The 12,459-nt window shown below is 38.6% G+C and overlaps 1 long non-coding RNA gene across 1 annotated transcript in view; it reads right to left on the bottom strand.

Annotated features, from left to right (window-relative positions):
* Window positions 1–7,726: 7,726 nt before the first annotated feature.
* The window catches only part of LOC122976442, a 20,722-nt gene continuing 15,989 nt past the window's right edge, over window positions 7,727–12,459 (bottom strand). The window contains exons 2-3 of the long non-coding RNA XR_006400934.1: window positions 8,521–8,625; window positions 7,727–8,304 (exon numbers count right to left, since the gene is read on the bottom strand). This is a non-coding gene — a long non-coding RNA (uncharacterized LOC122976442). The remainder of the gene's footprint in view (window positions 8,305–8,520; window positions 8,626–12,459) is intronic.

Genomic DNA, 12,459 nt, shown 5'->3' with positions numbered 1-12,459 from the left:
GTCACTGAGTCGGTGGTAACTTTTCAGACTAGTAGAAAATGACAATTCATGTCAATGACTAGGGGACAAATACAGGAAATGAAGAGAAAAATGGTTGTTAAAATCAGCTTATGTCACACTGACTGTGTTATAAATGTTCAATTTGTTCCAGCTGAGTGAAACATACAGAAAAGAAAATGTTTCTATACACATTTTCCCAAAATTTTGCATCAAACTTAGTTATTTTTGGAAACTTTTGGCTTTGAACAATGTTTGGCTGCACACTGACAGGGTACAACGAGATTGAGTACACTGGTTGTTAAGTGGTTTTAATATCCCACAAAACTCTCAATGTTTTGAACTGTAAGATGAATTATGCTGTATTTTGTGGACTAAAACCTAAACATTTGAACCCAAGCAGCAGAAACAGGCTAAGTTAAGGAAATAAACAGAAACAGAAGAAGTCAAGGAATACTTTGATGAAGAGAAAGAAAAGGGTTTAAACTTTTCAAAAATATGATTTTTATGAGCTTCTTTGAATACTGCAGCTTTATCATCTTTTCATTCATCCCTAAATCAATGAGCTGGTAACAAGTTGAGAGTAACTAGGAGCAGAGGAGAAAGTCAGACGAGGGACAAGTGGAGGTTGGACAGGGAGGAGTTGAACAGATAGAGGAGGAGACGGGGAGGAGGAGTCTCCTCACATGACGGTAGTGGCATGTCGGCTTGTCCTTGGAAAGGACACAGCAGCAACTCACAACAAACGATTTCTTTGTCTTTCTATCTGTCTGCGTCTCTCTCACTTTCTCTGTCTGGCACTCTCTCTCTCCTTCCTATGTCCTTATCTCTCTTGCCCTTTCTTTCTGTCTCTCCGCAGTCTCTGTTATTTCTTGTCATTTCAAAAAACTTTTTTTGTACCGTTGAAAAAAAGTTATGAACTGACGTGACAGAAAGATCCGCTGCTCTGTGTCAGTTTGTGCAGCACCGAGATGGGTGATTTCACTATTGCGCAATAGTCCCTGACAGCACACACATACACATACACACACACAAACACACACACATACACAACCTGTTCGTACTTTGGAGTTTTCCGCTTTCCGCTCTGCTGCTGTTATTGCCCAATAGGCGTTCATTCACACACACACACACACACACACACACACATACACACACACACACACACACACACACACACACACAGAGTCATGTTTCCATCACTTCAGAGGACATTGCATTGACTGACATTCATTTCCTGGATACTTGACCATAACTGCCACACGCCTAACCCTAACCTTAACATAACCTTAACATAACCCTAAACTAACCCGAACTTTAAACCAAGTCTTCACCCCAAAATTAATGATCTATGTCCAGGTAACTTGCTTTTTGTCCCCATAAGGGAGCCGAGTCCCCACAATATTCCTGCTGTGTAAACAGATTAACGTCCCCACAACGTGAGGAATACCTGGACCCTCACACACACACACACACACACATACACACACACACACCTGTACCTCCCCCCACATTCCCTCTTCCTCTTCATTATCATAATCATGCTGTCACACACACACACTCTCTCTCTCTCATACACACATACACACACACACACAAATTCCTTTGCTAACTCCTCCCCTCTATGAAGACTTTCCCCCTGGGGCCCTCACAACCTTCCCTCATGGAAAACTACCAGCACACACACACACACACACACACACACACAAAGACATACACAACGAGATCTGTTAACAGTGGACAGCATATTCTGGGAAGAGCGAGACACTTGATGAAAGAAGGAGAGAGAGAGAGAGAGAGAGAGAGAGAGAGAGAGGGGGTCTTTGATGATATTAATACAAATCTGATGAAAACTAACTAATCAATCTTAAAGCCTTCCCTTCTCCTCCATCCACACCTAAGGGACAAGATCAATATTTACATTCCCGACAGGCTTGAAAGGCTGACTGACAGTAAAATACAGATAGATAGATAGATAGATAGATAGATAGATAGATAGATAGATAGATAGATAGATAGATAGATAGATAGATAGATAGATAGATAGATAGATAGATAGATAGATAGATAGATAGATAGCAAAAGCAATGATATCTCCTAATGGACTAATCCTCCAATGACTTAACTGTAGCTAGCAGGTGCTTTGCTATATTAATTACATAATTACATATGTACATTATCCATCCATTTAATTTTACATATGACTCTGTTGGATTGCTGTTGAAGGTCAAATGAAGTTTAAATTCTGTTTTAGTCTTGGATGATAAAAGCAGATATCTTCCTATAACTGCCTAACTTTAGAGACTGTGCTCATCACCAGCAGCAGTGGTCACTGGTTTTAAACATTTAAAACAATGTTTTCTTGTTAAGTGACCTCTTGTGGCGGTGCGAATAATGACTCTTGCCTCTCAAGCAAAAGCAGAAGTAGCAAAAAAACTTAAGGGGAGGTTGGGTTGGGTGCGTACAAAATGTCAAGACTTTGACACCAGAGACTGCTGTTTGCATCCTGTCTACACTGGGGTGAGTGATCAGTGGGTTTCTTTTAACCATGATGGCGATGTTTTCTTTACTTCTACCACGGCTGCAATCTTCCCCTAACCTTAACGAAGCAAGTGAGATTGCTTAAATGTAATATGTGTAAATGTAAAATGTAACAACAGAGGTGGAAGACCAGAAAAAGACCATATTGGTTGTTTGGGAAGACACTAAAAATCTACTTATTTTGTTGTTTAGATACTTTAAAAACCACAAATACTTTGCTTTTACCAAAACTCCACTAGTTTACTAGTTATGAGGATTTCATAGAAGCCTTTTAAGTTTGTCAAAAATATGCATAAGTGATGTTCAAAGACAGCTAACGTCAGGCTTCAACTTTGCACAAGTGGATTAAGGCTCCCACCAGTGCAAACATTGAATAATAACTGTCATACAGTGTGAGAAACAAATAGGATGTTAGTCATATTAACCTTGGTTCACACAACTAATGTATATCTTTAATTTAATAAAACATTTAGGAGCACATTGTTCACAAATTTCATGCTGGCTTTGTGACTTTGACCTCTCAGAGAGAGAAGCAGAGGAAGAGAAAAGAGAGGCTGTTGCACGACTGTGGAGCAGAAAGGTGAGCTGCTGCTGCTGCTGCTTGTTTACAATAAAACTCTGTTTAGTCACAAACACTGAGCCTCTCTCGTATGTGGGCACGCATGTACTTCCACACTGTCGTAACTAACTACACATATTCACTCGACTGTACGACTTGACATCTTCAGCAGAATTTAACACCTGGGGACATTTTACCTAGAGGAAAGTCTTAAAAAATTGTGTTCACTTCTCTAATCACAAGTGAAAAATGACTGAAGTTGAATGATTATATATAAGTGAATATGACTTATTTAGATGGATATTCATATATGGGGTCACTAGAGACAAGCAGACAATGGATTAGTCATGTGTTTAAAATGTTATTTTTAGACATAATACTTGTAATTCTGCCTTGAGGGATTGTTCCAGGCTATATTATTTCATACTATAGTGTAATACCCAGATGTGTAGACATGTGGCGTTCTGAGCTCCACCTTAAAGATTAACATTAGGATTAGGCAGAAGGATAGTTTTCATTGTACTTAATATGTATGTCACTGTTTTACCCATCTCCTTTACAATCAAATGATGTAATAACATGTACAATGATGAGAGTAAGATACTCTCAGCATGACAGTTGGAGGAATTAATGGTATTTTTCTCCACCTCATGTTTCTCCATAAACACAGTCACATTTACGCACACATAAACGTATTATCTGCAATGTTTTCACATATATGATGATTAAATGTACAGTTAATATGACATAAAAGAGACCCAGCGTACAGAATATCCACTTACTGAAAGCTTTAACATCCGGTGAACAGCACATCTTTTCTGGGAAAAAATCCTCTGGCTAACAGGAAATGATGCCTTTTTTTAGTCTGGCAGCAGCAGTGTTTGATCTGAAATGTATTTTTTTTTATTCTGCATCTGTTTTGTTTTTGCTTATTTATTTATTTAGACGGTCAAACTGTTATAAATTTGTGATGGATGATTAAGTTTTCTTTTGTTTTTTTTTTGTTTTAGTTAGCATTAGCAGCCAGCTGTTGAACAAAGACAGAAAAGTCCTGAATAATATAATCCATCTCTTGCCTCTGTCATGAAATATATTAAAGCATATTCAATAACAAACGTCTTATTTAAGCCTGTTATTTTTTATGCACATAGAAGTGGAAATGATTAAACGAACCACTTGACATCTTTCCTTATTTTAGGATCATGAGACGACATTTTTTTCTGCAGATTTCTGCCAGGAGGTAAATATTTGTTTGTCTGGAGGTTGAGTTTACTTAAAAATGGCCCTGTTTTTGGTAATAGTACAATTAATTTGTATTTCTTACAATAAAAGGACTCACTGTGGTCTGTATTTCATTGGATTAGGGCTTTGTTGAGGTTATTAATTTCGGTTACGTTAAAGGTGAAATATCTTGGCAGCGGTCATGGTTTTACTCACTTTAATGTAAAAGCCTGATTGAGTCCACACAGTCTGTGCTTTTTTTTATTCACAAGCTTTTACAGACATCCCTTTTCACATCTCACACAAATGGCTGCAAATCTCCAGTGAAAACGGGCTCAAAAAACAACAACATCACAGTACTGGAAAATACTGTTTGACTGACAGTTGGTCTCTGTGTAGAATAAACGCAACACGGCACTCAGCATGCATCAGCTAAGATAAAAGAGAAAAAAAATAAGTGAGGATTACATCTTTAAATCCAACTGTAATACACTGGAGACATTTTTAAGAGAAATGATGGGTGGAGAGATGGAAAGTTTAACATTTTAGAAATACATAGAAACATGTTGTATACACTCTCTTTCTGCAGCTTACACACACAATGCACCCAGCAATCCAGATTAGTGACAATACACACACACACACACACACACACCCAGCTGTCCTCATCTCCCCTATAATACTGATAATCAGCAATCAAACTAGTCCACACAAGTTCAGGACAGCATTATGAGAAAATCACCAAAACACACACACACAGCATCCCAGAGCCTGATTTCTGATGCAGGGACATTCTGACATAGGCCAGTGTTGCCTAGCAACAAGGTCTCACACTCACACACACACGACAAGTCTAGAGGTGTACTGTCCGCACCGCTGGCGTGGCGGTATGTGTTTGTGTGCGAGATAAAGACAGAAAAAGTAGTGAACATGACTTGATAAGATAAATAAATACATAAGCGTAAATATCCTACAAGTCCCAAAACAGATTTAAACTCATAACTGTGTGTGAGAGAGAGAGTGTGTGCGCTCTGAACTTTGCCTTCAGCTTCTAAAAAGAAAGAACATATGAAGTTTCGTTTCTTGTTATTAGTTTCGAGACAGTATGATGAAAGCTGAGGAATGTCCTGACCGACCTCGCAGTGATTTTAGCGAGTTAGACTACAAATACGTCTGGGTCGGTTTGTCCCCAGAGCTGTAGAACATTTTCTACTCAGTGTCATCTTTTCATTGCAGCACAAAAGGCAACATGAGGGACAAACTGTCTCTACAGAACATGTTTTTAGATCAAAATGTCTTTATCACTAAACTCACAGATTTTTGAAATGCTGGAATTATGCAATTATACTTTTTTGCTGTGTTCGCCTGGATCACCCACTTCCTCAATACTAATGCAACCAATCTGGATGAATGGAGATGACATTTTTTAAAAAACCTATTTCAATGTGAAAGAATCACAATTAAATTGATCTAAATGTAAGCAAAGCCAGAAAAAAATGGGGGCAGAAACACATATTGGAGCTGATGTTTCTGTTGTCTCATATCTGGTAAAAGACTGCAAGAAGGAATGGAGACCCTCGGGGGACGATGTTAAAGGTGCAGTCTGTATAATTTAGTGGCATCTAGTGGAACAGAAATGGAATATAAGATTCATAAGTATGTTTTAATTAGTGTTTAATCACCTGAAAATAAGAATCGTTGTGTAGAGCCCTTTATATATACATAGAGAGTGGGTCCTCTTCCACTGAGGCTGCCATGTTGCACCGCCATGTTTCTACAGTAGCCCAGTTTGTCTGCAACCACACACACACACACACACAGGAATGGAAATGGATTTGCACTGGGAGCCTCTCGGGGCCAATATGACGTTGGATGCAAAGTAAAATATTTCCAGATCCCCCCTGAGCTTCTGCGTTGGAAAAACCTGAATTTAGACTCCTCTTACAGCCCTGCTGGCCACATTTCACTGGCCACACACATGAAACAGCATGCGCATGGATTTGGAATAAAAAAAAACAACAAAACAAAAACACACACTTTAATGCATGCACACAAATACACAAACACACACAAAGAGGAGCACGGATTTCTCTCTTGGGCCCGAGGGACCGATCTTAGCCTCTTAATGATGACGGAGCCAGAGAGATGGATCTACTGTGGTGGGGAGGGATGAGAGAGCGTAGCCCTGATGGACACTTTCACTACAAAAACACACACACATACGCACACAGACACACATGGTTAGCAGAATTGGATGATCGTTCAAAAAAAGATCAATAACAGCCTTACTGAGACAGAGAAAGTACAGATCTTCTCTTTTTTTCTCTCATCCTCACACTCTGCTATTCATGTTAGTATCATTCGATCAATACACACACACACACACACACACACACACACACACACACATTAACACAATTTTGCGTGTCAAGAAAGCAAGGAGAGTCATCCGTGATACTGTAACACTTTCCAGGAAAGACACTCCTGTTAGAAAAGGGTCAAATGCACAAAAAAAAACAAGCGAACGCATAGACACTCGCCATCTTGGCCCCATTACTTAGTTGCTATGACAACAGTCCACACCCCACCTACCATTCCAGCAGTTCACCCTGAGACAAGTACACACACACACACACACACACACACAATACATTGTGTATACAATGTTTTAGGCCGGGAAGCAGGGCTGTCAGACAGAGAAAGCGTGAACAAGTTCATCTGGTGTGTGTGTGTGTGCGTGTGTGCGTGTGTAGGATTAGGGGCATCCATATGATGGTGAGATTAGTGAAGCTGAGCAACGACAAGAACAAGATGTCATCAGCATCTGCCATCAATTTCTGTCTTTCTATTCATCTTTTTTCCATCCATCTATCTACCTACCTACTATCTATCCATCTTTGGACTTAGGTGCTAATAAGAAAACACATATATGTTTATTTTTCAACTGAGTAACATGTTAAAACTCTGTATTTAATTACTTTTATAATGTATTCATCTTAATCTCTTTTAACCATATGACAAAAGCATGAATGTATTTGTAGATTACAGTCAGGTCAGGATCATGACGTGACGCTTTTATATTTTGTCGCTGTATATTTTGCCTGGATGACCACATTTGCAGCTGACTTTTGGGAATTTTTAATGAGTATTAATATGTGTCAAATATCTTTTATACTATGTCACGGTGTCAGTTTAATATGATGAAAAGTGAACGTCTTGTGACATTATGCTGTATTGATTTTCCTCCTCCTTGCTGCTTCTCCAGCTCTCCTCCCATCAGTTTGTCTTCCTGTCACTCTTTTACACTCTCTTGTGAATGATGTGATGACACACACACACACACACACACACACACACACACACACACACACACACACACACACACACACACACACACACACACACACACACAAGGATACACACACGGATACAGCAGCAGCGCAGCATGTTGTTATGGTGTGGGCAGCTGACATTTTCCTGCAAGCAATCTGCCAGTCAGAGTTAGATGCACTCACACAAACACACACTCAAACATCCACTAATACACTAAATTATACATTCAGTGAATGAGGGATTTTTTTTTTTTTTAGCCTGATTTATTCTACACATTGCATGACACTTCAGTCCCTGCTCTGACTTTCTGCCATTTAGTTGTCCATTTGTGCAATGACTCACCGAGCTGCAGTAGTTTAATATAGCATGCACGTGCGACGGCTTACGTAAGAACCCAATCATCATGTAATTGCTGTTTAATTTTTCATCTTATTTTTATTCCTCTGACAAAAGTTTGGCTTGCTGCTCCTCCGACAGTTTTGGAGTGACGTGTACTCCAATCAAGTATGTTGTGGCATGCAATAACCAGCTGCATAATGTCAAAACTATCAAACTTTGCAACTTGCACAGCCGTTTCCCTCTAGATCCTTAAGGAAAGGGTGGTTCACAGTAGGGCTTTAATTACTTGCACATATTCCACGTTGCTCTGATACCTGTAAAGAAGATTAAATTAATGAATAAAGCTATTCGTACTCTACCAACAAGCTGCCGTTTAAAAGCCACAACTGTGAACATACATCTTAGATGGATCTTCTCTGCATCTTAACTGCCTGAAGTATATTAGTGAAGCAATGATGGAGTGACACCATAAAGAACATATGGGCTACTTCTAAGATGTTTCATGAGTAAAACGGACAATACTGACTTACATTGTGTATCCTAGGATTGCTTAATGGAGAACATGAATGATCCCATGTTGATCTCTGGATGACTTCTGACACGCTTCATTGCTATCAAGTCTGGTCTGAAGATCTCTGGGGAAAAGGAGGAGTAATGAATCCAGCAGGCCTCATGTCTGACATGGGGAGGAGACGGGAGGGGGTGAGGAAGACGTATTATCAGCAGTAGATAGATCACAATGCATTTATTTATTTATTCTCCCTTTTTTGTTCATTTTATCTTAATTTATTGTGCATAGTATTTAGATTTGACTAAGAACTGTGTTTCTGTTGCTTTAAGCATGTTGATTGCACAAGAATTTCCTTCGTGGATTAATAAAGCTCTTTCTTATCTAATCAATCCAAAAGTAACACATAATTATAATTAGCAACCAAGGCAATGATATATTCAATGCTATCCTCCATAATACTTCATAATATCTATTAAGACATATTTGTAATTCTCTACAATGTAAAACTTGCCTGTCTATAGTTAAAAGCTGCTCAGTGTGTTCCTCAGGCACTAAAGTTACAACATCCTTCAGCTCCTGTACAAATTTATTGAACTTGACTTGTTTTTTTTTTTAATGACCCAGAAAAAAAAGGTATTATTCCATGTTATCTGTCAAGCCACACTCTACTGTTTCTCCATCTACTTCATTGTCTGAGAAGAATGGTCACACACAGAAACAGATAGAGAGAGAGAAGAAACAAAAAAATATATTAAGAGAATAAAAAGAACACAGCTTGTACAAAAAGCAAGGTTACTTTACAATGTACTAGTAAGAATTAAAAGGAAGTCAGTAAGTCTTGTTTTACTGCTGTTTATCTTTACATCAATAGGTACCGTGAGAGCAGTAGGTTACAGACATTACTGATGCGTAGTGGTAAACAAATCTGATTAACTGTATCAGTAATGCCAGCTTCAGTAGCTTGCATGTGTAGCCGGTGTTACACCATATTTGGTGACCCATCAGATTCTGTGACCTGCAGTGTTGGAGGAAACAATCAGACTCTTTATTTAAGTAAAAATATCAATAACACAATGTAAAAATACTTCATTACAAGTAAGAATCCTGCATTTAAAATCCTTCTTAAAGTAAATTCAGCTGGTAAAACTTCTATACTTTTTATTTAAGTAGGATTTTAAATGTATGATGATTTTCTTTTTACTCATAATGAAGTATTTTTACATTGTGGTATTGATACTTTTACGTAAAGGATCTGAGTACTTCTAGTAAATCATCAATGTAGTTTCCAGGATAAATATTTGAAATTAGGCTATTTACTTTCTAACTCTTATATTTCCCGCCTCTTGCAGGCTTCAGCCTAAATATCATATGAAACTGAGCATAACTCAGAGGTATCTGTCTGAAAGGGTCTGTAAAAGTATGAGTTTGCTTATTTTGGGTGATCATCAATATTCTGTTCACTACATTGCTGAGTTCACTGCAGAATTCTCTGAGGTTCACTTGCATTAATAAATATAAGAGCTCATTTTTAGTCTAGTCTTAATGAATGTGAGTGCATGCACAAACCGAATTTCACAATTTCCTTGGCAGCCCTGACGCACTAACCATCTCATCCCCCAACAGCGTTTTGGTCACACACTGTCATCTTTCTTATTGTATCTCTATATGTTGTAAAAACGGTACAGACATAGACCCAGTCTGGAACTTATATGTACCTTATCAACCAAGAAAAGTTACATATTAGTACTTTATGGATCAATTATGACCCTTTGTTGGAACGTCACCAGCAGCTGCTCTTTAGAGAACATAAATAGACCTTAACTGTACCCTTTTATTCTGACAGTGCAGACTACCGTAGCAAAGTTGCTAATTGGAGATTGAATGTATGTGTGTGTGTGTGTGTGTGTGTGTGTGTGTGTGTGTCTGCACTTGGCAGGTGTAAAGGTAACCATGGCAATCGTTTGGCAGGAATGGTTAAAGATGTTTTTAGAAACCGTCTAATGAGGGAAGAAAATTACTATCACTTCCTAACTGTCCCATCACAGGTTTTCTTTGGCGTCCTGTATTCTCTCCCTCTCTCTCTCTCTCTCTCTAGCTCACACACACACACACACACACACACACTGGCAACACCGACAATGCAGATGATATTTCCTTTCTCTCTACTCTCTTTTTTTTCTGATGAATGGACACTTTCAGTTAGATTGCATCAGTAAAACACCTCCTCAGTGTGTGTGTGTGTGTGTAACTGTGTCTTTCCCTCGGGTGTTGCTAAGAGCAATCATGATGACAATGCCATGTGTAGTTATACACATTCGAGTGTGTGTGTGTGTGTGTGTGCGCAGCATCGCCCGAGAGGAAGCCAGAGTTTCACGCTATCATTATGTCTGTTCATCGGAGCTGCAAGTTCCTGAGAAATGGGCCAACTTCATCTTTAATGAAACAGTTAGGAAAGAGGTGAAGAGGGAATGGAAATGAAAAAAAAAAATGAAAGGACTGGATGAGAAAATATTCTGTGAATGTGAGAGACTGCCTTCTAGTATAATGAGGTTCCACAAAATAAGCAACAACTAATGAAGATCATCCATAACGTTCAGCTACAACTGTGTGTGTGTTTTCTCTGTCACAATCATCTACATTAGTGTTCTATCTATTTCTAATCTATTTCTGCTTTCTAAATTGAGGATGATGTGTATTAGGTAAAAATATCCCTGACAATTGTTCACTATGTTAAAATGAATGATTCCAATATCAAGCTACAACATTTCAAAACAAGATGGTACATTATCCACTTTCCTGTTACATCTATAGACCTCATCCCTTCCAATTACAGACATTTTTGGAGAAGTATTGTCTCCCTGACTCTGCAAACATACCCGCAGGATATTTATTAGTTTAAAAGTCATGGCCAAAACTTGATTCTGATGGCAGAAATCCCAGATCTGAATCACCACCAGCAGCTAATCAATAGTTCTTTGGCTTGATGCTGATTCATCCACCAAATGTGTTCATATATTTATGAGATATGCTGTTGGTAGACAAAACTAGTGTTGTATTTCGAGTAAGAATTTATATGCAGGTGCTTGTGTTAGAGGAATTTAATCCCTTTTTAAAACCAAGACTGGTACTCTAGATTTTCTCAGTGCTCTGTATAAAAACGTACATATTTGCTGAGAATAAAGAGGTGATTTTTCCCTTTGATAACTCTCTAATTGTAACAATTACTAACTATTATGAAAAAGCTCGGCTTGTTCACTCGCTAACAAAACATTTTCTTCATGTGGGAGGTAATACAAGCTGGCAACTTGAGTGGAGAAACATGCAGAAACAAGACAACAAGGTTATTGTATAAAGCCTGTGATCTGACTCCCTCAGGGAAAGCAGAAAAACAAACAAACAAAAAAAAAAAAACAGCAACAAGTGAATTTATGAGGTGCGAGGGTGAGGCGGTTTCTCTCTCATCAGCATCCCTCTCCAAAAGTGACTGCAAAGGGTTCATGTGGAGAACAATTTCGCTAGCACGTGCACACACACGCAAATTGGTAGCTATGGTAACAGCAGCTCCAGTATCAGGATGTGTGCCTTAAATAACCCTTAACACTGTCTGTATGTCTGTCTTGTCTGAGCTGAGCATCTTTTTGGATCCCGCAAGGTAAAAGAAAAAAAAGTTCCATCTCTGTAATGAAACTTTTTAACCTCGTTAGAAAAGCCTGTAACCAAACTGGAAATAATTTATGTATAATTTCCTGTATGTTTTACCTTTTTGTTCTCATTTCATGGATCAATGGTGTGTCCTCTCCTGGCCTAAGATGATCTCTTACACTCTGACAAGCAAGACGTAGAAGAGACCAACTGTGTGTGCAAGAGGGGGGTCCGCCTACTTGAATCTAATTCTTTGCAGAGCTTAAATTGTGTCAGTTATCTATGTGTCTATACAGTATATCAACCCTTTCATGTC

The sequence above is a fragment of the Thunnus albacares genome, chromosome 24, assembly GCF_914725855.1.
Source record: "Thunnus albacares chromosome 24, fThuAlb1.1, whole genome shotgun sequence".
In the NCBI taxonomy this organism is placed as follows: domain Eukaryota; kingdom Metazoa; phylum Chordata; class Actinopteri; order Scombriformes; family Scombridae; genus Thunnus; species Thunnus albacares.
Note: the sequence above shows the minus strand (reverse complement) of the source record. Positions and strands in the feature narration are given on the sequence as shown.